This window comes from Lagenorhynchus albirostris, chromosome 14 (assembly GCF_949774975.1).
Source record: "Lagenorhynchus albirostris chromosome 14, mLagAlb1.1, whole genome shotgun sequence".
NCBI lineage: Eukaryota > Metazoa > Chordata > Mammalia > Artiodactyla > Delphinidae > Lagenorhynchus > Lagenorhynchus albirostris.
This window is the reverse complement of record NC_083108.1, coordinates 559,452-583,529: the sequence shown is the minus strand read 5'-3', so window position 1 is coordinate 583,529 and position 24,078 is coordinate 559,452. Positions and strand designations below refer to the sequence as shown.

The 24,078-nt window shown below is 54.2% G+C and overlaps 1 protein-coding gene across 4 annotated transcripts in view; it reads left to right on the top strand.

Moving 5' to 3' along the window:
• The window catches only part of KCNG2 (potassium voltage-gated channel modifier subfamily G member 2), a 78,733-nt gene that overhangs the window by 45,129 nt on the left and 9,526 nt on the right, over positions 1-24,078 (top strand). For 2 of the 4 annotated variants that reach the window (XR_009534938.1, XR_009534936.1), the window contains exon 2: positions 139-4,093. The exons of the other annotated variants lie outside the window; for them this stretch is intronic. The gene's annotated coding sequence lies outside the window, so the exon portion shown is untranslated. Of the gene's footprint in view, positions 1-138; positions 4,094-24,078 lie in introns of those variants that run through there. 4 annotated transcript variants of the gene reach the window in all.

Below are 24,078 nucleotides of genomic sequence, written 5' to 3'. Positions count from 1 at the left end.
GGTCGGGGCCACGCCGGCGCTGCCCAGGGAGCTGTCTCCCTCCTGCACTGAGGTCTCGGCCAGGAGCCCCTTCCAGCGCTCAGCTCTGCCTTCGTGGACGCCTGTCCTCACCCTTCCGTGTCGTGTTCATAACCTCAGGCCCAGCAGACGTAAGGATCCCGCCCCTGTCTGAGGGCTTCCGAGGGTTCGAAACCCCAGGTGACATTGGAGTTGTCCATGCAGAATCTCCAGGCCCGGACGCTGGTTTTGCTTTGGAGATGAAGACAGGTGTTTGCAGGGCGAGAAGCTGGCCAGCGGGAGAAAAGGAGACCGCCACCCGGAAGCCCCATGGAACGCACACCAGCCCTGAGTTATCTTAGCACAGCGTTCGCTGTGTGTCGGCAACAGCTCTCAGGAGCGTTGCTGTGGCGTCTCGGGTGTTCACCGGGTCAGGAGCACAAAGAAGGACCGGGGGCCCCCCCACTGCTGCACCGGTGTCCCCCCCAGACTTCTGGGGTGATGGCTGCTCTTGGCTCCGCCTGCAGGACCCAGGGGCAGGGGTTGGGGGCGTGCACGCGGGACCCACTCTGTCCTGCCCCGGGAGGGCCCCGCGGCGTGGGCTCAGTCCCCAGCGTCTGGTCCACGGCGGGACCATCCATGCAGGAAGGAAAGGCTCCCTGGCACCCAGCGGGTCTCGTGACCAGGCCTCAGGGCTGTCTGCTCAGCAGTCCCTCCTTGTCTGCAGAGATGAGATTAGTAACACCAAACCCCTGAACACCGTGGCCACTGAAAGTTACCGTGCCTCCTCGGACCCCAAGAGTGCACTCTCAGCTAACGCACTGCCTGGTTCCCGGGAGAAACGATCACAGCGGCCTCCACCCCGAGATGCCCCCCGTCTCATTACCGGGCTGGACAGCCTCCCCTTGGCACGCGAGCAGCAGTTTTAATGCCAGGCTCAGAGGGAGAGGGAGGGGTCTGTGCCCCCCGACCCGGTGAGGTGAGGCGGGGGGCCAGTGCTGGAGGGACGCCCCCCAGCTCCTGCGGACGGCGAGGCAGCCCCAGCTCCAGGGCTGACCCCAGACCCCACCTACAAGTCGCTGTGGGAGCCCCAAGCCAGACGGGAGGCGAGGCCCCCGACCCGCTGCCTCAGGGGGCTCCAGTGGGCCCCTGGCCTCACTTCTAGGGTACTGGGGGCTCTGTGAAGGAGACAGAGCGTTTCTCCAGCCCTCCCCACCCCACCCCCCGCCGGGCACCACGCAGGCCCAGGGCCTGGGCACCAGGCCATGCCAGAGCCCACGATTGCTGCAGGATAATCCAACCTCCTGAGGCTGTGTCGGGCGTGGTTAGGTGACCACGGGGCCAGGTCGTCCCATCGGGGCCCTCCCCGTGCTGGAAGCCACCCCGTGGCGCCTGGCCAGCCATCAGATGCTGAGGACAGGCCTTTGGAACCGCTGGGAGGATGGGACAGGAGCCTTTGTTTCAGCAAACAGCTCGCAGATTCCTTCATGCGGTGGCGGCCGTCGTTGCCTGGAGACAGTGCAGAGCTTGGCAGCGTTGGGACGGGCTGCGAACCGGCCTGGGGGGAACAGCGCGTCCTCACGCAGGCTGCGCTCAGAGCCAGCACTTCCTTTCCACGGAGGCTGGTGTTTGGCTTGCGAGTCGATTTTTTCCTTTAAGCTCATATGATTAAATCAAGACCCACATAATTAGTTATGGATTTCATGACTGGGACTTCAAGTATTGAATTCACTAAGACATTTGGCAACAGCTTCGGAAGCTGGTGACAGAGCTTCTGCTGCGTGTGGGCACAGACACACACGTCGAGTTTGCCAGCCTGGAGCTGGGGTGAGAGCTTTGCTGCTTCCGACCTGTGTCAGTCAGGGTTCCCGGGAGAAACAAACGGAACCAGCGCAGCGGGCTGTCTCTCCTTGGTTCTCCCCTGTGGGACCCCTGGCCCACCGTGATGTGTGGAAGCACGGCACCGTCTGGTCACAGGCTCACAGCTGGAGGGATTTTGCCTCCGATGATTCGGCCTGGAGTCCCCCACCACCCGCCCCCGGCCTGCCTCGGATGATGTCAGGCCTTAGACTCTGAAGTGATTTAGACTTTGGGGGCTGTTGGATGGAATGCAGGGGAGAAGGACATGAACTGGCGGCGGTGGGGTGCAGAGTGCTACCGGCTGAATGTCATGTCCCCCAGATTCACATGCTGAATCCTAACGCCCAGTGTGTCAGGGCCGGGAGGCCTCTGGGGGCGACGAGGTCATGAGGGTGGAGCCCTCGCGATGGGATTAGTGTCCCCGTAACAGTGACCGCAGAGCTCCCCTGCCCCTTCGCCATGTGAGGACACAGTGAGAAGGTGCGTCCACGTACCAGGAGCAGGTCCTCAGCAGACACCGATTCTGCCTGGACCCCACGCGTCTGGCTCCAGAGCTGCGAAGGATGAACATCTGTTGTTTCAGCCCCGGCAGCAGCACAAACGGACTGCGCCGGCGGCAAAGGAGCCCCTGAGCCTGGGGACCTGGGCTTCTTTCCAGCTCCTGGCACAGCGTGTAAGAATGCTGCACTTGGGCCGCTCCCACAGGGCCGGACCACGGGGCTCTCCCACCAGCATCCGCTGGGCACGGGGGCTGCACGTGACCTCCACCTCGTCCCAGGAGGCTCCGGTCCCCACCCAGCAGGGGAAGGTGGCTTCCCTGTGGAAACGCGGCCCGTGACCCTCTGTGTCCCATCGTCACACGCATGCGAACGGACTGGTGGTGCTGTCCTGACCTGGTGGCCACAGGGCCCAGTGGAGCTGAAAGGAAAAAGGAAGGATGGAAACCGGCCAGCAGCCTCTGCTGACACAGCGGCCCTGGGGCTGCAGGGAGCGCCCCTGTGACCCCAGGGCCCCCAGGGACTGAGCTGGGAACAGAGGCTCCCAGGACCACTGAAAACGGGTAATAGGTTTGGCTGGTTTATTTTCTTGTTTGCAAAGATCTGATCCAGGAACCACCAAAATGTGGTGGCAGATATTCTGCTATGGCAGAACCTCATCTGAGAGCCAGACGTTCCTGGGCCAGGTGCTAACCCTGATCGTCGTTCTCTTCTGTAAAATGAGGGTGGTGGCTTCAGGGCTGCTGGGAAAGGCGAGGCTTCGGCCCCTCCCCCTGACGCGTCCCTTCTCCCCCCACCATGCCCCCACCACGCCACCCAGAACTGTAGTCCAAGGTCCCTAGCAGTCATTGGCCGCCACGTTGGAGGGACCACTGCCTGTTTTCAAGGGAGACCCTCTTACGAGGCTCTTAGAGGCACTGGAAACCGAGCCAGATGTGCCAGGGGATAAACATGAAGCTCGGGACACTTTCCTCTACTTTCCATGTAAATTTGGCAGGAAAAACAGGGGATTTTTGTTTTGAATTTGTGCTTTAGTCTGCGGGGAAAAAAAGACTTGTGCTCAAATGCCTAGAATAGAAGCTACAAGACTCTTTTTCTTTTTTAAAGACAATTTTTTAGAGCAGTTTGAAGTTCACAGCAAAATTGAGAGGAAGGTACAGAGATTTCCCATATGCCCCCTGCACCAGCACCCCCAGATGCACAGCCTCTCCCAGCATCAGCGTCCCCAGAGCGTGGACGTTTGTTACAAATGATGAACCTACGCCGACATGTCATAATCACTCAAAGCCCAGAGTTTACATGAGCGTCATTCTGGGTAGTGTGCGTTCTGTGGGTTTGGACAAATGTGAAATGACATGAATCCGCCATAATAGCCTCACACAGAATCGTTCCACTGCCCTAAAAATCCCCTGTGCTCCTCCCCCCCGCCCCCGCCGCCGTATTCATCCCTCCCTCCCCTTCCCCAGGCCCTGGCACCACTGATCTTTTTACTTTCTCCATAGTTTTGCCCTTTCCAGAATGTCCTATAGTTGAAATCCTCTTCAGATTGGCTTCTTTGACTTAGTAATATGCATTTAAGGTTTCTGCATATTTTTTTCGTGGCTTGGTAGCGCATTTCTTTTTGGCCTTGAATGATGTTCCATTGTCTGAATGCGCCATAGTTTATCCATCACTGAAGGACTGAAGGGCATCTTTTGGTCGCTTCCATTTGGCAGTTATGAATAAAGCTGCTCTACGCATCTCTGTGCAGGTTTTTGTGTGAACATGCGTTTTCGTTTCCTCTGGATAAATACCAAGGAGTGCAATTGCCGGATCGTCTGGTAAAACTATGTTTAGTTTTTTAAGGAAGCCCCAAAATGTCTTCCGAGGTGGCTGCACCATTTTTGCGTTCCCGCCAGCAGTGATGAGCGTTCCTGTGGCTCCACATCCTTGCCAGCCTTTCATGCTGTCAGTGCTCTGGGTTTTGGCCATGCTAACAGGTGTGGAGCGGTGTCTCCCATGCTAATAGGTGTGGAGCGGTGTCTCGTTGTTTTACCTTGCATCTCCCTGATGACATAGGATGTGGACCATCTTTTCACATGCTTATTTGCCATCTGTATGTTTTCTTTTTTTTTTTGAATTTTATTTTATTTATTTTTTACACAGCAGGTTCTTATTATTTATCTATTTTATACACATCAGTGTATACATGTCAATCCCAATCTCCCAATTCGTCCCACCCCCCCCGCCCCCGCCCCCGCCACTTTCCCCCCTTGGTGTCCATACGTTTGTTCTTTACATCTGTGTCTCTATTTCTGCCCTGCAAACCGGTTCATCTGTACCATTTTTCTAGGTTCCATATATATGCGTTAATATACGATATTTGATTTTCTCTTTCTGACCTACTTCACTCTGTATGACAGTCTCTAGATCCATCCACATCTGTACAAATGACCCAGTTTCATTCCTTTTTATGGCTGAGTGATATTCCATTGTCTATATGTACCCCAACTTCTTTATCCATTCGTCTGTCGATGGGCATTTAGGTTGCTTCCATGACCTGGCTATTGTAAATAGTGCTGCAATGAACATTGGGGTGCATGTGTCTTTTTGAATTATGGTTTTCTCTGGGTATGTACCCAGTAGTGGGATTGCTGGGTCATATGGCAATTCTATATTTAGTTTTTTAAGGAACCTCCATACTGTTCTCCATAGTGGCTGTATCAATTTACATTCCCACCAACAGTGCAAGAAGGTTCCTTTTCTCCACACCCTCTCCAGCATTTGTTGTTTGTAGATTTTCTGATGATGCCCATTCTAACTGGTGTGAGGTGGTACCTCATTGTAGTTTCGATTTGCATTTCTCTAATAATTAGTGATGTTGAGCAGCTTTTCATGTGCTTCTTGGCCATCTGTATGTCTTCTTTGGAGAAATGTCTATTTAGGTCTTCTGCCCATTTTCTGATTGGGTTGTTTGTTTTTTTAAGATTGAGCTGCATGAGCTGTTTATATATTTTGGAGATTAATCCGTTGTCTGTTGATTCGTTTGCAAATATTTTCTCCCATTCTGAGGGTTGTCTTTTCGTCTTGTTTATGGTTTCCTTTCCTTTGCAAAAGCTTTTAAGTTTCATTAGGTCCCATTTGTTTATTTTTGTTTTTATTTCCATTACTCTAGGAGGTGGATCAAAAAAGATCTTGCTGTGATTTATGTCAAAGAGTGTTCTTCCTATGTTTTCTTCTAAGAGTTTTATAGTGTCCAGTGTTACATTTAGGTCTCGAATCCATTTTGAGTTTATTTTTGTGTACGGTGTTAGGGAGTGTTCTAATTTCATTCTTTTACATGTAGCTGTCCAGTTTTCCCAGCACCACTTATTGAAGAGACTGTCTTTTCTCCATTGTATATCCTTGCCTCCTTTGTCATAGATCAGTTGACCATAGGTGCATGGGTTTATCTCTGGGCTTTCTGTCCTGTTCCATTGATCTGTATTTCTGTTTTTGTGCCAGTACCATACTGTCTTGATGACTGTAGCTTTGTAGTATAGTCTGAAGCCAGGGAGTCTGATTCCTCCAGCTCCGTTTTTTTCCCTCAAAATTGCTTTGGCTGTTTGGGGTCTTTTGTGTCTCCATACAAATTTTAAGATTTTTTGTTCTAGTTCTGTAAAGAATGCCACTGGTAATGTGATAGGGATTTCACTGAATCTGTAGATTGCTTTGGGTAGTATAGTCATTTTCACAATATTCATTCTTCCAGTCCAAGAACATGGTATATCTCTCCATCTGTTTGTGTCATCTTTGATTTCTGTCATCAGTGTCTTATTGTTTTCTGCATACACGTCTTTTACCTCCTTAGGTAGGTTTATTCCTAGATATTTATTCTTTTTGTTGCAATGGTGAATGGGATTGTTTCCTTAATTTTTCTTTCTGCTCTTTCGTTGTTAGTATATAGGAATGCAAGAGATTTCTGTGCATTAATTTTGTATCCTGCAACTTTACCAGATTCATTGATTAGCTCTAGTAGTTTTCTGGTGGCATCTTTAGGATTATCTATGTATAATATCATATCATCTGCAAATAGTGACAGTTTTACTTCTTCTTTTCCAATTTGGATTCCTTTTATCTCTTTTTCTTCTCTGATTGCCATGGCTAGGACTTCCAAAACTATGTTGAATAATAGTGTTAAGAGTGGACACCCTTGTCTCGTTCCTGATCTTAGAGGGAATGCTTTCAGTTTTTCACCGTTGAGAGTGATGTTTGCTCTGGATTTGTCGTATATGGCCTTTATTATGTTGAGGTAGGTTCCCTCTCAGAGTTTTTATCATAAATGGGTGTTGAATTTTGTCAAAAACTTTTTCTGCATCTGTTGAGATAATCATATGGTTTTTCTTCTTCAATTTGTTAATATGATGTATCACATTGATTGATTTGCATATATTGAAGAGTCCTTGCATCCCTGGGATAAATCCCACTTGATCATAGTGTATGATACTTTTAATGTGTTGGATTCTGTTTGCTAGTTTTTTGTTTGTTTGTTTGTTTGTTTTGCAGTATGCGGGCCTCTCACTGTTGTGGCCTCTCCCGTTGCGGAGCACAGGCTCCGGACATGCAGGCTCAGCAGCCATGGCTCACGGGCCCAGCCGCTCTGCAGCATGTGGGATCTTCCCGGACCGGGGCACGAACCCGTGTCCCCTGCATCGGCAGGCGGACTCCCAACCACTGCGCCACCAGGGAAGCCCTGTTTGGTAGTACTTTGTTGAGGATTTTTGCATCTGTATTCATCAGTGATATTGGTGTGTAATTTTCTTTTTTTTTAGTATCTTTGTCTGGTTTTGGTATCAGGGTGATGGTGGCCTCATAGAATGAGTTTGGGAGTGTTCCTTCCTCTGCGATTTTTTGGAAGAGTTTGAGAAGGATGGGTGTTAGCTCTTCTTTAAATGTTTGCTAGAATTCACCTGTGAAGCCATCTGATCCTGGACTTATGTTTGTTGGAAGATTTTTAATCACAGTTTCAATTTCGTTACTTGTGATTGGTCTGTTCATATTTTCTATTTCTTCCTGGTTCAGTCTTGGAAGGTTATACCTTTCTAAGAATTTGTCCATTTCTTCCAGGTTGTCCATTTTATTGGCACAGAGTTGCTTGCAGTAGTCTCTTATGATGCTTTGTATTTCTGCGGTGTCTGTTGTAACTTCTCCTTTTTCATTTCTAATTTTATTGACTTGAGTTCTCTCCCTCTTTTTCTTGATGGGTCTGGTTAAAGGTTTATCAATTTTGTTTATCTTCTCAAAGAACCAGCTTTTAGTTTTATTCATCTTTGCTATTGTTTTCTTTGTTTCTGTTTCATTTATTTCTGCTCTGACCTTTATGATTCCTTTCCTTCTACTAACTTTGGGTTTTGTTTGTTCTTCTTTCTCTAGTCCCTTTAGGTGTAAGGTTAGATTGTTTATTTGAGATTTTTCTTGTTTCTTGAGGTAGGATTGGATTTCCCTCTTTCCCCTTCCCTCTTAGAACTGCTTTTGCTGCATCCCGTAGGTTTCGGATCATCATGTTTTCATTGTCATTTGTCTCTAGATATTTTTTGATTTTCTCTTTGATTTCTTCAGTGATCTCTTGGTTATTTAGTAACGTGTTGTTTAGCCTCCATATGTTTGTGTTTTTTTATGTTTTTTTCCCTGTAATTGATTTCTAATCTCATAGTGTTGTGGTCAGAAAAGATGCTTGATATGATTTCAATTTTCTTAAATTTACTGAGGCTTGATTTGTGACCCAAGATGTGATCTATCCTGGAGAATGTTCTGTGTGCACTTGAGAAGAAAGTGTAATCTGCTGTTTTTGGATGGAACGTCGTATAAATATCAATTAAATCTATCTGGTCTATTGTGTCATTTCAAGCTTGTGTTTCCTTATTAATTTTCTGTCTGGATGGTCTGTCCATTGGTGTAAGTGAGGTCTTAAATTTCCCCACTATTACTGTGTTACTGTCGATTTCCTCTTTTATAGCTGTTAGCAGTTGCCTTATGTATTGAGGTGCTCCTGTGTCGGGTGCACATATATCTATAATTGTTATATCTTCTTGGATTGATCCCTTGATCGTTATGAAGTGTCCTTCCCTGTCTCTTGTAACATTCTTTATTTTAAAGTCTATTTTATCGTATATGAGTATTGCTGCTCCAGATTTCTTTTGATTTCCATTTGCATGGAATATCTTTTTCCATCCCCTCACTTTCAGTCTCTGTGTGTCCCTAGGTCTAAAGTGGGTCTCTTGCAGACAGCATATAGATGGGTCTTGTTTTTGTATCCATTCAGTGAGCCTGTGTCTTTTGGTTGGAGCATTTAATCCATTCACGTTTAAGGTAATTATTGATATGTATGTTCCTATTACCATTTTCTTAATTGTTATGGGTTTGTTTTTGTAGGTCCTTTTCTTCTCTTGTGTTTCCCACGTAGAGAAGTTCCTTTAGCATTTGTTGTAGAGCTGGTTTGGTGGTGCTGAATTCTCTTAGCTTTTGCTTGTCTGTAAAGCTTTTGATTTCTCCGTTGAATCTGAATGAGATCCTTGCCAGGTAGAGTAATCTTGGTCGTAGTTTCTTCCCTTTCATCACTTTAAATATATCACGCCAGTTCCTTCTGGCTTGTAGAGTTTCTGCTGAGAAATCAGCTGTTAACCTTATGGGAGTTCCCTTGTATGTTATTTGTCGTTTTTCCCTTGTTGTTTTCAATAATTTTTCTTTGTCTTTAAGTTTTGTCAATTTGATTACTATGTGTCTTGGCGTGTTTCTCCTTGGGTTTATCCTGCCTGGGACTCTGCGTTTCCTGGACTTGGGTGGCTATTTCCTTTCCCATGTTAGGGAAGTTTTTGACTATAATCTCTTCAAGTATTTTCTTGGGTCCTTTCTCTCTCTCTTCTCCTTCTGGGACCCCTGTAATGCGAATGTTGTTGCATTTAATGTTGTCCCAGAGGTCTCTTAGGCTGTCTTCATTTGTTTTCATTCTTTTTTCTTTATTCTGTTCCATTGCAGTGAATTCCACCATTCTGTCTTCCAGGTCACTTATCCGTTCTTCTGCCTCAGTTATTCTGCTATTGATTCCTTCTAGTGTAGTTTTCATTTCAGTTACTGTATTGTTCTTCTCTGTTTGTTTGTTCTTTAATTCTTCTAGGTCTTTGTTAAACATTTCTTGCATTTTCTCGATCTTCACCTCCGTTCTTTTTCCGAGGTCCTGGATCACCTTCACTATCGTTATTCTGAATTCTTTTTCTGGAAGGTTGCCTATCTCCACTTCATTCAGTTGTTTTTCTGGGGCTTTATCTTGTTCCTTCATCTGGTACGTAGCCTTCTGCCTTTTAATCTTGTCTATCTTTCTGTGAATGTGGTTTTCGTTCCACAGGCTGCGGGACTGTAGTTCTTGCTTCTGCTGTCTGCCCTCTGGTGGATGAGGCTGTCTAAGAGGCTTGTGTAAGTTTCCTGATGTGAGGGATTGGTGGCGGGTAGAGCTGACTGTTGCTCTGGTGGGCAGAGCTCAGTGAAACTTTAATCCGCTAGTCTGCTGATGGGTAGGGCTGGGTTCCTTCCCTGTTGGTTGTTTGGCCTGAGGCAACCCAGCACTGGAGCCTACCCAGCTCTTTGGTGGGGCTAATAACAGACTCTGGGAGGGCTCACGCCAAGGAGTACTTCCCAGAACTTCTGCTGCCAGTGTCCTTGTCCCTTGGTGAGCCACAGCCACCCCCTGCCTCTGCAGGAGACCCTCCAACACTGGCAGGTAGGTCTGGTTCAGTCTCCCCTGGGGTCACTGTTCCTTCCCCTGGGTCCCGATGCACACACTACTTTGTGTGTGCCCTCCAAGAGTGGAGTCTCTTTCCCCCAGTCCTGCTGAAGTCCTGCAGTCAATTCCCACTAGGCTTCAAAGTCTGATTCTCTAGGAATTCCTCCTGCCGTTGCCGGACCCCCAGGTTGGGAAGCCTGACGTGGGGCTCAGAACCTTCACTCCAGTGGGTGGACTTCTGTGGTATAAGTGTTCTCCAGTCTATGAGACACCCACGCAGCAGTTATGGGATTTGATTTTATTGTGATTGCGCCCCTCCTACCGTCTCACTGTGGCTTCTCCTTTGTCTTGGACGTGGGGTATCTTTTGGTGAGTTCCAGTGTCTTCCTGTCGATCACTGTTCAGCAGGTAGTTGTGATTCCGGTGCTGTCGCAAGAGGGACTGAGCACACGTCCTTCTACTCCGCCATCTTGAACCAATGCCCTGTATGTTTTCTCTTCTCCCACATTTGCTGTGAGAACCTCATCGACCTCCTGGTGGTTAATCTCACAGTGTTGAGGGCCTCCCCTGACAGGGTCCCCTGGAGCTTCTAACTCTCAGACTTGTTCACCCTGAGCCTCCAGCAATTGGAAAATCACAGTCGGGTTTTCCTGCCTGGCACTGGTTCCCACGGCAGCTTCGAGTCTCTGCCCCAGGAAGCGGGACTCCCTGCGTCCACCCGTCTGTCTCTCCAGTCCTCGGGGGGCAGTGATTTGCCCTGTGACCTCACCTCTCTCACGGCCCAAGAAGAGTTGTTGACTCTCCAGTCTGTTCAGATTTTCAGTTGTTGTTTGGAGGGAGCGGCGACTGCCAAGCTCTTGACGTGCAGAACTGGAAGCCGGTCCCGAGGTTCTCTGTGTCATAATCTGGCCAAGGCCTTTGGTTCACCTTCTCTGTCACCGGAAGAGGCAAAACTGGGTGTTGGTTAAGTTCTCAGACTTAAAAGCAGACCAGGGCTCCCGCCCCAGCTCTTGTAACCCACGGCTGAAGACCTGACAACACTTCCACGTCCTTTCAGAGCCAAAGTTTCCTCGTCTGTGAAATGCAGATACTTCAGAGCTGCTGAGGTTAAACTGAATAATGCTTGGAAACTGCTGTGGACGGTGCTTTGCACACGGAATTCAGTGACAGCTTTTTACCCTTTTGCAAACAAGATGCTAAAGCACGTGCGGGATACGGGGTGGGCGGCGGCGGCGAGGCCGCGTCCAGGCACTGACTCTCCTTCTCCAGACACTGGTTTCTGTAGACGACACAGCGGGAGTTGTCGGTCCGCAGTGGGAGCAGAGGGGAAGCCAGGCCGAAGGGGCAGCTGGGGAATCAGACGACCGGCCCCTGCATGGCTGTCAGCAGGTGCCTCATCGCACTCAGGATGTGACCCGGGCCCAGGGCGGGGGCCTCCGTCTCCCCAGCTGGTGTGGAGACCATGGGGCAGGGCGACTGGGAAGCCGCTGTGCCAGGAAACAGCCCTCTGGTCGCTTCCCCACCCTCCCTCCTGGTGCCACTGGGGGTCCCCATGCCATCCCCGCACCCCAAGTCTGCACTGACCCCCTCCGGCCTCCAGGGGCGAGACTGGCCACTGCCCTCGGCTTCAGGTGAGGAGGCCTGAGTCCTGGTCTCCCGACACAGCCACCTCGATTGGGCCCTCTGACAGTCTCTTGCTCCAGGACAGAGCGGGGAGAGAAGCGGACAGAGAAGAAAGCGGTGGAGCCCAGCGGGCCTCCCTGAGCCCGTCCCCACTGAGGCCCCTCCCTGGCCCCAGGCGGGGAGGACGGGCGTCACCTCGTGTTGCAGTCAGTGCCAGGGGACCCGTGCCTCGCTCCTCCACGGCAGCCGGTGTCGGGGCAGCTGTGAGAACCTTGAACGTGCCTGGAAATGAGTGGCGATCAAGGGTGTCTCCCGGCGTACGCGAGGCCATGGCCTCAGCACTTCCCTCACGGGCTTGAGGTATTTTGCTTTTTAGAAGCTGCACGTTGAAGGCAGCAAAATTCATCCAGCACCAGCCAGTTAGCGGGAACAGACCTGAGCACATAACATGAAGGAATTTTTTAATGAGAAAACGTTAACTGTTGTAATTCAGCAAACTGGCTGTTCCCAGAACCCCAACTTCTAATTTATCAGCGCCCACAAGCTCTTTGGTGAGTGAGGGTCAGGGTTACTCCAGCGGGTCGGCTTTGTTTGTGAAATCCCCACACTGGCAGCTCCTAGGGAAGCGGGCTGTGCCCCAAGGAGCAAGGTCTCAGCGGAGACTGGGGGACTGGGAGAGCTGCTGTTTTCTGATGTGACCTGGCAGTGAGCATCTTGAGAAATAAACCCTGCGCTCCTGTGAGAACGGCCACGTGGGCTCAGCTGGGTGCAGAGCTGGGAGAAAACAGCCACCACGCCGCAGATCCTGTCCTGGACGCGGTCAGCCAGGCCCCTCGCCCGCCCAGCGTGCCTGCCCAGACGGCCGGTCCCTCTGCTCCCACCAGCCTGACGCGTACCCACGCTTCAGAGTGTTTTCCTGGTCGTAAACGTGATGCTCCTTCTTTACGGAAGCGTGGCAGGTACAGAGCCGTGTACAGAACAAAGTGAAAATCAGATGAGAGGTGGTTGCTGAAGCCTGAGTGCATTTCACTGCCTCTGTTCCCGAAGCCTCTTCGTGAAACTGTAAAAGCGGTGCAGTAGTGCCTTGTGGCCACTTGGCTCCCGTAACGGTAACGTCAAAGCGGTCCGGTTATTTGGTAATTTTAAGCGCTCCCTCCCTGCAGCTCTCGTTTCCAGCCCTTCCTGTCACATCTGCTAACGGATCTTCCACCGCTCGACCACTCTGCTCATTAGGTCCTCAGCTGTACCTGTGGGGGGCGGGGCTGTGAGCCCACGCCCCGAACGCTGCCCCAAGGGGCCCTTGCGATGCCTTCGTGGGCTCCAGCCCCTGGACCCTGGGCCCGGCCAGTGCTGGGCGACCTGATAACAGTTTGCCTGGCTTTTTACGTTTGCATTCGCTCACTACAGGCTGTCCTCTTTTCGCATCTCCACCTGCATTTGCACTTCTGACGATTTCCTTCTTCATCCACCTGCCTTGGGTTGTTTGTTCTTGATTCGGTGTGTGCGTTGCGGACGTTTCCCCAGTGTGATGACACACATCTACTGCGCCCCTCCTGAGCGAGAGGGGCTGCCAGCCTCCGGCCGGGGTCCCCCGCCACGCACGCCCCCGCTCAGCCTTCCCTGCCCGCCTGACCCTCCGTCCTCTGCCCCAAGGATGTCCGTGCAGTGTTGGCACGGCCCTGGGTCCTGCAGAAAACCTTGGCTGGTCCTGCGGGTCCACAGCGCTGCCACTGCTGCGGTGGCCGTGATGGGCAGGGCCCCTGCCCCTGGCCCCGTGCATTTGTGCCTTTAGCTGCCAGATGGACGTGCTGAGGTCGGCAGGGAGGGGCTGCTTTCCCAGGAAAAATCACCTCCTGCTGAAGCCAGTCAGAAAGCGCACGGAAGCCAGGGCACGAGGGCCCTTCTGGTCGGCACCAGGAGCCGCCTCCTGCCCGGGTCACAGGAGCCGGAAAGCGTCGCGGGGCGAGCGCCCTGTGCGTATCACCTCGGAGGGGCCACGACTGAACCCAGCAGCCGGGAGGGTGCGATCAAGTCGCTGCCGCCAAGGGCTCTAAGGGGGATTCGCACAACTGTGCGTCAGGGGCGCCGCACGGACGGGTGGGACCAAGCCCGGCACAGGACAGAGAGGAGGAAGCACGCCTGTTTCCCTGGAAAGAGCACGCCCACCCCTGCGGGAGGGCTTCCCTAGGAACAAGGACTAAGCTTGGCGAGCAAACGAACAGCAGCGCCTGCCCACTTCGTGCCGTTGCCTGTGACTCGGACGGAATTCAGGTTCCTGGCTGGGAACTGTTCTCCCCTGAGACGGACGCCCTCTTCACCAATTCATGGGCGGCGGCGCTGTCTGTGATCATGTCGTTCGTCTGTGTCTGCGGCTCACGTGGGTCGCTCCCGCGAGGATGGCGGGGCCCTGGGAGCCGGGTGCCCAGCGCTCACACTCAGCGAGCTGGTGGAAAGGATGAGTGAACACCCTGTAGCTCAGACATGCTCGCAGCTGTGAGCACTGAGCGACCTCACTCCTCAGGGCACCGAGCGTGAAGATGCTGGTGGCTGCGGTTCTGTCTGGTTCTTGAACCCCTCCAGCATTTGGGCCGGCGCATCGTTCCCAGGAGGGACCAGAAGATGCGGGTGGGTCCAACGGGCAGACAGGCTCATTCCAGCCAAGCAGAGGGTGGAGTACTTCGTAACCAAGGTGTCTTCACTTCTTTCCGTGTGCCCCCACAAAACTGGTTCGTGGGCTGTGGCCAGGAAAGTGAACTGACAGCGCTGCTTCAGTGCAGACAGTTCGAAATGAGTACATTCATTATTTCTGTGTAAATGACTGTTTGATCTTTTTAACCATTTGTTCTCTTAAGTGGATTTAATATTCCTTCCCCTAATTATCCATTTGTACTACAAGAGCCTGTTACCATAGGTAACCGGAAAAAATAAACCTCTGTTCAGCTCAAACTATTATAAATTTGGAGTTGGTGAAATGAGTTCACAAGTATTTTCCTTAAGGTACTTACGGGCGGCACAAAGGAGACCCGCACGCGAAGCTGTTAACAAGCGACCAGCTCAATGAGTAAGGACGAGCCCTTTACTCTTCCAAGTGTCCCGTCTGTGACGGGGTGGCTTCGTGGCCCTGCTGGTGCCCCAGCTGCAGGCCACAGCTTGGCTTCGCTGTTTTGCCAGACACAAGGTCCGCGGTGGATGGATGGAGGGACGAGAATCTGTCCAGAGCACACACAGGCAGCGAAGGGACGTGAGCATTTTAAGGGTCTAATCACACCCTAGATAAACACAGGGAGAGCCCGCAAGCCTCGGGGTCTTTGGTGGAACGCTCCCTGGGGTCGGATCCCTCAGGCCGGCGACAGGCGTTCAGGCTGAGCTCAGCGCTGCCCTCGCAGTTACGAGTCCCGCCCTCCGCCCCCCGCGGCCCGGCCCCTGTTCCTCTCCTCGCCCTCACACCTGGGTTTATCTACGAAGAGTGGTTGCACACAGTCTAATAGGGGCAGCAGGCGCCTCAGCAGGACGAATGCCACTGAATCTTTGATGCTCTGAAATGAGAACGAAGCAGGGGCTGGAGGTGCAGCCAGGCCAGGCCTCTGCTGCCCGCCCGCCGGCCCACCGAGCCACTGGCCACCCCTCAGCCTCTGTTACTGAGGAAACCCGGCCGGCTGTTTATTTTCACTAGGAAATCAGGGTCGGTGTTGAGTGAGGGCCGGGCCGTGGAGGCCGCACCTTCCGAGAACAGTTCCAAAACCACTTGGTGTCCAGAAGGCCCTGGTGTGGAGCCCGCCTGGCCTGTCCCCTGTGCTCCCACTGTCCCGACGGGGCTGCTTCCGGCCGCCTGCCCCCAGGAGCCCTAAGCCCGGGAGCGGGCTTGGGGTGCAGCCGCGTGGGGTGGGGGAGAGCCTGCCACGGCCGACCTCAGCCACCCCGCACCCCGCCGCGGGCACCTGGGCGACCCTCCTCTGGAGGCGCTTTCTCTCGACGGGGTGGAGGCCCACCGGCCGGCATCGGGACCCCGACGCAGCCGCCGCCCCAGCTTTTCACCTGCGAAGCCGGGCGGCCGACGGGCCCATGGTGCAGGCAGCTTCCACACGGTGCCTCGGCCTTCGGAGGAGGAGAGGCCTGTTGGGAAAGGAAGCCCACGGCAAAGACGGGCAAAGGTGGAGCTTGAAGGAAACAGGAGACCCCAAGGGGCCTCACTGGTCCCTGTGGAGGCCCGAGGGGAAGGGCCACGTCCACAGAGCCAACAGGGGTGAGAGCGGCCCTGAGATGTAATCGCAGCGCCTGGTTGGAAGGGTTGGCGCTCGTCTAGGGGGCGCTGAGAGACGACGTGGAGAGGCCGGGGGAGGGAAGGAGTCAGGGGTCGAGCCAGGAGGGCAGCCGTCACTGGGAGGAGATCATGATGAGCAGACAGAGAGGAGGACACGGGGACCCCGAGTCTCTGGGACGCGAGGGCCCGGGTCCTAGGTTGACCAGCCTTGAGAAGATAGCCGAGAACTTCCGCGAGACAGGGAATCGTGACGGGTGAACAGTCCCCACGGCGCCGGACCTCAGGGGAGGGAGCTTGGGGCAGACCTCGGGGTGGAGTGGGCCTGGGGGTGGCCCTCAGATGGACCTCGAGGAGGAACTCTGGGTGGCCTCGGGGTGGCAGGCTCGGGAGGCCCAGCTGGCCATGTTCGGGTTCCGACCTCTGCCAGCTACACGGTCCCTTCGGTTGGAAACGCATTGACTGAGGTTTAAGCGCTTCTCCCTGTCAGTGCTAAGCTTCACCAGCAACACTGAAAGCTTGGACGTGATGGGGCAGCCCCGTCAAACTTCCGAGTGGAAATGGACTTTCTGCCCATCGCCTACATCAGGCCAGAGCAGTCAAGCATGGAGGTAGAGTCAGGACTCTCCAGACATTCAAAGGCTCAAAGACGTACCCGCCGCGTACCTCCTCTCGGGGGGGGGGGTAACCAGAGGATGCGCTTCGGCAGGAAAATGGAGTAAACCGAGGAGGAGACACCGCGTATCAAGGTGGACGGAGAGCCCCAAACAGAGAGGAGCTGAGAGCCGCTGCGGACCACAGGGCACAGCAGGAGGGCAGAGGCCCCTGCAAGGGGAGGCAGGCCTTGGAAAGGAAACAGGACCGTCCGGTGTGTTTTCAATCTGGAGAAAATACACCATGATTTACAGCAAGCTAAGCAACTTTAGAACAGGGCCATAAAACTTGAGGGAAAAAAGAAAACATTTTATGAGGGAAAAAGATGTAATGCAGCGTAGCCCACAGCCTGGCTCGGCGGTGAGGCATCTCCACCTTATCTCAGTAGCTCCAGGTTTCACTTCGAAGCGTGACAGCCCTGTTTCTAGAGGAAAGGGATCATGGGTGTGGTGGGGATGGTGTCAGAGAACCGAATCCTCAGCTGCACAGAGTCGTAGAACTGTGTACAGTTACTACATCAGTAAGCCAGCTAAGCACGTTGCCTAAAAGTATGGAAGTAACTGTAGCAGAAGGAACAGTTGAGAGCTCCTGCCCCTGGGAGATGGGTCGCGGTAGGAATACTGTTTCTTCCTTTATAAGTCTATCTTTTTTGTTTCGTAAAACAAAAATAATTAAAAACATGTTCCGTCACCAAAACTCATTCAAGAAGGAGTAGATAACCTTATGCTGATTACAGAAATGTAATTCATAGTTTAAAACCTTCCAAAAAGAAAACTCCAGTCCCAGATGGTTTCACTGGTGAATTCTACCAAAAGTTTAAGGAAGAAATGATACCAGTTTTGCACAATCTCTTGCAGAAAGTAGAACACTTCCAGTATTATCCTGGCACCAAGCCAGACAAAGACACTAAGGAAAGGAAAAAACCACAGACCAGTGTCTCACATGAACATAGATGCAAAACTCCAACGAAATGTTAATAAATCAAGTACGGCAATGTATAAAAAGGGGAACACGTCGTGACTAAGTGGAACTTTTCAGGAAAGCAAGCCTGGTTCAACTTTTGAAAATCAATCAATGTAATTCACAGTATTAACACAGCAAAGAAGAAGAACCATCTGGGGCTTCCCTGGTGGGGCGGTGGTTGGGGGTCCGCCCCGATGCAGGGGACGCGGGTTCATGCCCCGGTCCGGGAAGATCCCACATGCCGCGGAGGGGCTGGACCTGTGAGCCATGGCCGCTGAGCCTGCGCGTCCCGGGCCTGTGCTCCGCAACGGGAGAGGCCACAGCAGTGAGAGGCCCGCGTACCGCAAAAAATAAATAAATAAATAAGAAGAGCCATCTGGTCATCTCAATAGATGTGGAGAAAGTGTTTGACAAAAGTCAACGCCCATTCACGATTAAAACAAAAGCGTTCAATTCTAGAAATAGCGGGAATTTCTTTAACCTGGTGGAGAACACCTATTTAAAAAAACCTACAGCTGATGACATACGGAATGAGAAAGATAAATTACGATGCTTTCTCCCTGCCATGGGGAATAAAGCCTGTTTATTCAGCATCGTTCTGTAAGTCCTCCCCTGTGCAATGAAGCAAGAAAAAGAAAGACAAGTATATGATGGGAAAGGAAGCAGCAAAACTACGAACACACAAAAAATCCCAGGAAATCCACCGAAAAGCTTGTAGAATGAGTGAGTCAGTTACACGGGGTCAGCACCCCCCAGGTGTATTTATCCAAGAGAAATGAAGCCCCGCAGCCGCTTGCGTCAGCCCCAGGCTGGAAAGCACCGCCACGCACACCCACGGATGCAGGGGTAACGGGCACGTCCGTGCAACAAGCCGTCAGCAAGAGAGCAAAGCAGCGCGAGTCTCAGGATACGACGTGGGAAAAGCAGACTCGAAAGTCTACACGCGGCGTGAGTCCATTTATGAGGCGTCTGGAAAAGGCAGCGGGATCCATGGTTGCCAGGTTGGGGTGGGGACGGCCTGGCTGTGAAGAGGCGGCGCGGGGGCCTCGGGGTTGGCAGCGGTGGCTCCGCGGCTCCACCCCCGGCCTCACCGGAGCGCGTATCCTTCCACGTCAGCCTGTGGGCTCGTGTCTGACAGTCCCTGAGAACCCACTCCCCAAACGGGCTTTCCAGGTCGAAGGGTGCGCACCCTTGAAGGCTTTTCAGATGTATCTGTGAGCCGTTCGTGCCGATATATATACTCTGCCCAGGGTTCTGGGCCCCCCTTGATCCTTGGCCTGGGGCAGGGGCCCCCGTGACCCTGGCCTGGTGGGGAAGCGGGTGAATTATGGAGCTCCTGAGGGGAACAGCTCAGCAATTTCTGATAAACGTGAAAACGTTCTTGTCTGGCAGCCCGAGGCTGCCACAGCCCTGGAGGAACGCTAGCGGTTCCGTTTGGTTGGTTTTTCGGCGACGGTGGCTAGCAGCGTTCACGTAAGGTTTGCAGTCCGGCACGGAATGTGATGTGCGGCGTCGACATTTCTGGATGTGCGGGGACATGGACGGTGTGGCCACACAGCCCACTGCCCTGCGTCCACGTCTGCGGTCAGCGCAGACTCGACGCCGCGGTGACAGAGCCGCTTCCTTGGGGGCAGCGGCCTTTGGTTCTTGAGCCGCAGGTAACTGAAGGACGCCCAGTGACCCCTCCGGAAGGAGAGGGGAGGGACCCAGCGCCCAGGGCAACGCCTGCTGGAGCATCACGCACAGACTCTCAGGCTGGTGCCGAGGTCCCGTCCGGGGGAGGGGGCGGTGTCCTGCGGCCTTGCCCTGGGAAGGGAAGTCTCCCGTGGGACCAGACAGGACCCAGGGCCCTGGGGGAGGTGGCGGTGCCTCACGGGGGCCCTGGCGGAGCCCATGAGCGGCACCAGTGCAGGCTGTGCGGGGGGAGCTGCAGCCTGGGGAGAAGGCCCTGCCTCCAGTGCTGGGGGCCCTGCCCACCCCCATCCAGCTCCCAGCTCAGCCCCACAGCCGTGCTTCTGGCCTCCTGCCCTAGAGGACGACCGGGCCACCCCAGGGCCCCGCAGCCGCCGAGGCCAGTTCTGGGCCACCCGCACCTCCCTGTCCCTTCTCCCCCCTCCTCAGGAACCCCCTTGCCTGTGCGGGACCCTCCCTCCCACCCCCGGCCCGGCTCTTGCACCCCCAGTGAGAACCCCCTGCACCTGGTCCCGGTGAGTGGCGGGCCTGTGATGGTCGCACGTGGTCCAGCCTGCGGAGCCCAGGGGTTCCTTACAGCAGATGCTGCACCCACGGGTGGCCGGAGGCGGAGGGGCCGAGAGGGGGTCAGGGCTGCAGTGTGGTAGTGGCCCAGCCAGAGAAAGGGGCTCTGGGTCCTGGGATTCCCTTTGCTGCTCCTGTCTCCTCTGTGGAGCCGAAAGGTGCTTGTGATTCTGAAGGGGGAGCCCTTTCCCCGGGCTCTGGGGGTCGCTGGTCCATTTGAGTGGCTCTGGCGCGTTCCAGGCCGTCTTCCTGGGGTCAGAGGTGCCCTGCGGTTCTCATGGGAACACCCCCGGGGCACGCGAAGGGTGGTGTGGAGGTGAGACGGTCCCACCCACCGAGACCAGACACGGAGGTCCCCCACTGCCTGCGACCGTCCCAGGGTGTAGGGTCCACCTTCTCTCCCTCCGGAAACGACCGCTCTGGAGTCTCCGTGTCCCCCGCAAGCCCCCGAGACCCGAGCCCTCCCTTCCCACCCCGACAGCTGGGGGGCGGCAGCCGTTAGCAGACGCCCCGTCCGGCCTCGATGGTCAGCCCGTGGGGGGAGTGGAGGGCACGAAGAGTGGACGACTGGGGCCCCCAGCCTCGAGCCGGGCAGGCGGGGTGTGAAAGGTCCTCTCGGCTCGGGCCGGGGCCGCATCGCCCCGCGGCCGGCGCACAGCAGCCCGTGCGGGGCAGCTATGGCCTAATTACCGGCGTCAGTGAAAGTGCAGGCAGTGGGCCCTTCAGAAGTGGGTGAAGCAGCGGAACATAGCTTACCGCTGACCCAGTTTTGGCCAGACAGGCCAGATGTGTCAAATTATGATAAATCAGCGTCATTTTCTGGACTCAAAGTTCCAGACATAGCTGCCTCCAGTGAACCTCCTGGCTGGTCCTTAAGGGGGTGAGGGGAGGCGCTCACAGTACGCGCCTCTTCCCGGACCCACCGGATGGGTCTGGCTCCAGGCTGGAGCGCTGGGGTCGCTCCTCCAGCACGGGGCGGGCGGGCCGGGGGGGCCTTTGTCCCTACCCCCACCAGCACACGTGGCCGCAGCCCACCTGAATGGGGGCCAGTGGCTGCACTTGGCCCAGGGATGACGGGGGACCCAGAGCCCCAGGTCGGCCCGGACGAGGGGGCGTCGTCGGGGGTGCTCCTGGGGCGGTGGGTCACGGGACCCCCAAGCACCCCTTGGGCTGAGGTCATCAGAGTCCCGAGCAGGTGAGGCAGGTACGACCTGGGGCTCCACCTTCCCCTCCTGCTCACTGACCAGCGGGTCCCCTTCCCCCGCCCAGGTTTCCAACCCTGTCAGTCCCCACGGCCCCAGCTGCGTCCTCCTGCCTAAATCCTGCAGCTGCTGTGTCCTAAGGCCCCAAGCCCAGCGGGACGCCCCGTGCCAGGTGGTCGGAGGCCCGGGGCATCAGCGCCGCGGGGAGGTGCGGTAACCTCCCAGAGCCTGACAAGGTGTGCCCCAGACTCGCCCTCAAGGCTTGGAGCGCCCGCCCCACCCTCGCTGCTCGGGGGTGGGCTAGGCTTTTCCGCTGTGCGCCCACGAGCGGTCCGCGCCCGAGATGCGGCGGGAGCCCTTCATCCAGCTGGAGCCGCCAGCACCTCTGTTTGAGGATGGACCTGCCCCGTGACATTCAGGGCTTTATCCTAAAGCGGTGACCTCAGTAAGCACACGGCCGGGTTTTCCAGGCGCACGACCGGGAGGGTGACTGACGTAGAGGCCAAGGCGCCGGGCTCAGACAGCTCATTAGTGAGGACGCCAGGCTCCGCTCGATACACATACAGCGCCCTGGGCACTGGGCGGCTGGCTCAGAAAGTGCAAATCGGAGAGGTTAGCGGGAGTCGGGGTGCCCCAGGTTCCCCATTGACGAGTTGGTGTATGGCTTGGGGAGCAGCCCTGCGGGGTCCTGCCCACCTCTGCGCCCTCAGGGCACCGAGGCCAGCGCTGCAAATGTCTTCTGAACCACGACCTGCTCCCCGTTGGGAGCACCAGGCGGGTCCTCACTTCCGGTCCGCTTGGCGACGGAAGCTCACCACTTCTCGCTGGGCGGGGACTCAGAGGGACGTGAGCCAGGTGGGGGCGGTGCAAGGCCCCGGGTCCCCTCACGCCCGGTGTGAGCCGCGCCGAGACTGACAGCAGAGAGCATCAGGGGCGTCCGCTGAGTCTGGTGTGTTCTCCTGACCTCTCCTTCTGTTCCTCAGCAGTGATAGAGGTAACCTGGGGAGGGGACTTGGGCTGGCTGGGGGCTCGGGGTCAAAGGTGAGACGTGGCCAGACGGGGGCAGCTGGGGAGGTCTGCACACTCTCTGGCTTCCGCTGTGGACGCCCCTGCACACGGAGCCCCGACACCGGGGTCCTCACTCACTGTCCACACCCAGCCAGCCACACTCTGTGAGATTAATTAATAAGTCTTTTTTAAAAATTAGCTTTGCTGGGCTTCCCTGGTGACACAGTGGTTGAGAGTCCACCTGCCGATGCAGGGGACACGGGTTCGTGCCCCGGTCCGGGAGGATCCCACATGCCGTGGAGCGGCTGGGCCCGTGAGCCATGGCCGCTGAGCCTGCGCATCCGGAGCCTGTGCTCCGCAACGGGAGAGGCCGCCGCAGTGGGAGGCCCGCGTACTGCAAAAACAAAACAAAAAAAAGCTTTGCTGATATATAATCCACACACTGTACAATTTGCCCAGTTTGAGTGTACGATTCAGCGGGTTTTCGTATGTTCGCAGGTTGTGCTGCCATCACCACCGTCTGATTTTAGAGCATTTCCACCTCGCAAAAGAGACCCAGTGCCTTCAGTACTCACTGCCCGGCCCCATCTCTCCCCCCACCAGCCCCAAGCAACCACAGGTCGACTTTGTCTTTATAGATTTCCTTGTTCTGGATCCGTGAGAACAGAACCACCCAGCACGTGTCTTGTGTAACTGGATCCTTTCACTCTGAACTATCTTCAGGGTTCATCTGTGTTGTAACAGGAATGAGCGCTGCATTCCTTTCCGTGGCCCAATAACGTCCCCTTGTACGGCGCTACCAAGTTTTGCTGATCCATTAATCATCGGATGGACATTTGGGTTGTTTCCAGTTTTTGTGAGTCATGCGGCCACGAACATCCGCGTGCAGCTTCTTTGTGCACGTGCATGTTGACTTCTCTGGGCTCACACCTAGGAGTGGAATTGCAGGGTCATGTGAGGAACTGTATGAGGAACAGCCAGGCTCTTGTCCAAAGTGACTGGACGGTTGCATGTTCCCATCAGCAGTGCACGAGGCCCTGATTTCTCCAGCACTTGTCGTCTGCTCTTTCATTCTGGCCGTGCTGGTGGGTGTGAAGTGGGACCTTCGAGTGGGTTTGATCTGCACTTCCCTGATGATTAACGGTGTTGAGCCCCATTTCATGTGCTTCTTGGCCACTTGTGTATCTTCTTCAGAGAAATGTCTATTCAGATCCCTTGCCCATTTTTTTAATTGGGTTGTTTGTCTTTTTTATGGTTGAGTCGTAGGAATTCTTTCTGTATTCTAGATACAAGTCCCTATCGTATATGATTTGTAAATATATTCTCCCATTCTGCGATTGTCTTTAAAGACCTCATCTCCAAAAAGTCACCTTCTGAGGTACTAACAGTCAGGGCTTGAACAGAAGGGTTTTGAAGAGGAGCATTTCAGGCCTTTGAAGTGATTACGTTTTAAATTTGATTAAGTTTAATTCATCTATTTTATCTTGTTTGCTCCTGCTTTTGGTATCACATCTAAGAAGACTCTGGGGTCACTGGTTTTCAGCCTGAAGACCTTCCTTTCGAGTTCTTGTAAGGCAGCTCTCAGTCTTGTTTATCTGGGCAAGTCTTTATGTCACCCTCATTTTTTAATGACAGGGTTGCTGGATGTAGGATTCTCGGGTGTCTTCTGAGCACTTTGAACACACTGCCCACTGCTTTCTGCTGAGATGTGGGCGTAATCTCACCAGAGTGAGCTCTCAGGTGACCTGTCGCTGTCTCTGCTGCTTCCAAGGTTTCCTCCTTGTCTTTGGCGGTCAGCATTTTTCCTGTGATGTCTTTTCCCTGCTGGAGCTCAGTGAGCTTCCTGGGTGTGTAGGTCCTTGTTTTTCAATAGGTTTGGAAGTTTTCAGCCACGGTTTCTCGAACGCTCTTCTCCTCCTCTCCTCTCCCCTTCCTGCTGGTACCTGGATTCCCTGGTTCCAGCACGATCCTTGCGTCTCTCTGTTCTCAGCCTGCGTAATCGTCACCAATCGATCTTCAAGTTCA